Source organism: Lepidothrix coronata, unplaced genomic scaffold, assembly GCF_001604755.1.
Source record: "Lepidothrix coronata isolate B3197 unplaced genomic scaffold, Lepidothrix_coronata-1.0 Scaffold416, whole genome shotgun sequence".
NCBI lineage: Eukaryota > Metazoa > Chordata > Aves > Passeriformes > Pipridae > Lepidothrix > Lepidothrix coronata.
Window position 1 is genome coordinate 2,104 of NW_016690596.1, and position 3,514 is coordinate 5,617.

At 41.9% G+C, this 3,514-nt stretch overlaps 1 protein-coding gene across 1 annotated transcript in view; it reads left to right on the forward strand.

The window, feature by feature from the left end:
* Positions 1-2,077: 2,077 nt before the first annotated feature.
* The window catches only part of LOC108509853 (protein PXR1-like), a 12,389-nt gene continuing 10,952 nt past the window's right edge, over positions 2,078-3,514 (forward strand). Inside the window, exon 1 of the mRNA XM_017839445.1 lies at positions 2,078-2,116. The gene's annotated coding sequence lies outside the window, so the exon portion shown is untranslated. The remainder of the gene's footprint in view (positions 2,117-3,514) is intronic.

Here is a 3,514-nt window from a genome sequence, read left to right on the forward strand (position 1 = left end):
GGAAAAATTTATTTATCCTTAAGAAATTAGATTGAGGGTTGTTTATCCCAGGAGAAATTTTATATATCCCTAAAAAATTGGACTATGGGTTGTTTATTCCATGAAAAATTTATATATCCCTAAAAAACTGGACTATGGGATTTTTATCCCGTGAAAAATTGTATATATCCTTAAAAAACTGGACTATGAGTTGGTTATCCCGGGAAAAATTTATTTATCCTTAAGGAAATGGTTGTTTATCCCGGGAGAATTTTATGTATCCTTAAGAAATTGGAAGGGATAAAAACCCAGGAAAGGGATAAAAACCCGGGAAAGGGATAAAAACCCAGCTGAAATTCCAAGGTGGACATTCCCAGCTCCTCCCTTTCCATTATCCCATCAAATATGGAGCGTGGAAGGCCGGGAGGTGGGAAAACATCTGGGAAAGGGGGTTGGGAATTCCTGCACCTAAAAATCCAGGGAAGGGATAAAAACCCAGGGAAAGGGATAAAAATCAGGGAAAGGGATAAAAATCCAGCTGAAATTCCAAGGGGGACATTCCCAGCTCCTCCCTTTCCATTATCCCATCAAACATGGAGGATGGAAGTCTGGGAGGTGGGAAAACATCTGGGAAAAGGGGTTGGGAATTCCTGCACCTAAAAAGCCAGGGAAGGGATAAAAACCCAGGGAAAGGGATACAAACCCAGGAAAAGGGATAAAAACCTGGGAAAGGGATAAAAATCCAGCTGAAATTCCAAGGTGGACATTCCCAGCTCCAACCTTTCCATTATCCCATCAAACATGGAGCGTGGAAGTCCAGGAGGTGGGAAAACTTTGGGAAAAGGGGGTTGGGAATTCCCGCCCCTTTCGATGCTTGGCTCGGATCCTTTTGGGATGTGCCCTTTTCCAGGCGTGATCCAGCGAATTCCCGGTTTTCTCCTCCGCCTGGAGCCGCTGAGCCGGAGGCTCCTGCCCGGCTCCCGCCCCAAAATCCGCTGGAATTCCTTCCTGGAAGTGTCTGGAGCCGCTCCCAGGTGGTTTTCTGGGGCTGGGGAAGCTGCTCCAGCAGCTCTGGAATGACACCCAGAGGCATTTCCAGCGCGGAAATTCCCGGGAAACGGCTTCTTTCCAGCTTTTTTGACCTGGCAGGAGCCAGGATGGAAATGGGAGAGGAGAAAGTTCCAGTTCCGTTCAGCTCCTTCCCCTTCGCAAAGGGCTCCACATTTTCCCTCCTCCTTCTCTCTCTCTTTTTCTTAATTAGTCTTTTTATTTTTTAATTATTATTTTTAGTTTTAATTATTATTTTTATTTTTAATTATTTTTGTTATTATTTAATTGTAATTTTTACTTTTTTATTATTATTTTTATTTTTAATTATTATTTTTAATTATTTAATTATTACTTTTACTTTTTAATTATTATTTTTATTTTTAATTATCATTTATAATTTTAATTATTATTATTATTTTAATTATCATTTTTAATTGTTATTTTTAACTTTATTTATTATTATTTTAATTATCATTTTTATTTTTAATTATTATTTTTTATTTTATATATTATTATTTTCAATTCTTCTTTTTATTTTTCATTATTATTTTTAATTTAAACTATTATTTTTATTTTTATTATAATTAATTTTTTTAATTATTATTTTTACTTTTTAATTCTTATNAAATTCTGGGAAAAGGGGTTGGGAATTCCTCCACCTAAAAACCCAGGGAAGGGATAAAAACCCAGGGAAAGGGATAAAAACCTGGGAAAGGGATAAAAATCCAGCTGAAATTCCAAGGTGGACATTCCCAGATCCTCCCTTTCCATTATCCCATCAAATATGGAGGATGGAAATCTGGGAGGTGGGAAAAATTCTGGGAAAGGGTGTTGGGAATTCCAGCACCTAAAAAGCCAGGAAAAGGGATAAAAATCAGGGAAAGGGATAAAAACCCAGGTAAAATTCCAAGGTGGACATTCCCAGATTCTCCCTTTCCATTATCCCATCAAATATGGAGGATGGAAGTCCAGGAGGTGGGAAAGCTTCCGGGAAAGGGGGTTGGGAATTCCTGCACCTAAAAATCCAGGGAAGGGATAAAAAATCTAGGGAAAGGGATAAAAACCCAGGAAAGGGATAAAAACCCAGGTAAAATTCCAAGGTGGACATTCCCAGCTTCTCCCTTTCCATTATCCCATCAAACATGGAGGATGGAAGTCCGGGAGGTGGGACAAATTCTGGGAAAGGGGGTTGGGAATTCCTGCACCTAAAAACCCAGGGAAGGGATAAAAATCAGGGAAAGGGATAAAAACCCAGCTGAAATTCCAAGGTGGACATTCCCAGATCCTCCATTTCCATTATCCCATCAAACATGGTGGATGGAAGTCTGGGAGGTGGGAAAACATCTGGGAAAAAGGATTGGGAATTCCTGCACCTAAAAATCCAGGAAAAGGGATAAAAACCCAGGGAAAGGGATAAAAATCAGGGAAAGGGATAAAAACCCAGCTAAAATTCCAAGGTGGACATTGCCAGCTCTTCCCTTTCCATTATCCCATCAAACATGGAGCATGGAAGTCCGGGAGGTGGGAAGACATCTGGGAAAGGGGTTGGGAATTCCAGCACCGAAAAACCCAGGGAAGAGATAAAAACCCAGGAAAAGGGATAAAAACCCTGGAAAGGGATAAAAATCCAGCTGAAATTCCAAGGTGGACATTCCCAGCTCCTCCCTTTCCATTATCCCATCAAACATGGAGCGTGGAAGTCCGGGAGGTGGGAAAAGTTCTGGGAAAGGGGGTTGGGAATTCCTGCACTGAAAAACCCAGGGAAGGGATAAAAACACCCGGGAAAGGGATAAAAACCCAGGTAAAATTCCAAGGGGGACATTCCCAGCTCCAGCCTTTCCATTATCCCATCAAACATGGAGCGTGGAAGTCTGGGAAGTGGAAAAGCTTCGGGAAAAGGGGTTGGGAATTCCTGCACCTAAAAACCCAGGAAAAGGGATAAAAATCAGGGAAAGGGATAAAAATCCAGCTGAAATTCCAAGGTGGATATTCCCAGCTCCTCCCTTTGCATCATCCCATCAAACATGGAGCATGGAAGTCTGGGAGGTGGGAAAACATCTGGGAAAAGGGGTTGGGAATTCCCGCCCCTTTCGATGCTTGGCTCGGATCCTTTTGGGATGTGCCCTTTTCCAGCGTGATCCAGCCAATTCCCGGTTTTCTCCTCCGCCTGGAGCCGCTGAGCCGGAGGCTCCTGCCCGGCTCCCGCCCCAAAATCCGCTGGAATTCCTTCCTGGAAGTGTCTGGAGCCGCTCCCAGGTGGTTTTCTGGGGATGGGGAAACTGCTCCAGCTACTTTGGAATGACACCCAGAGCCGGCTTTTTTTCCCAGCTTTTTTTACCTGGAATGTAAATCTGAGAGGAGAAATTCCCATTGCCATTCAGCTCCTTCCCCTTTGCAAAGGGCTCCACATTTTCCCTCTTCCTTCTCTCCTTTTTTAATTGTTATTTTTATTTTTTAATTATTATATATATTTTTAATTATTATA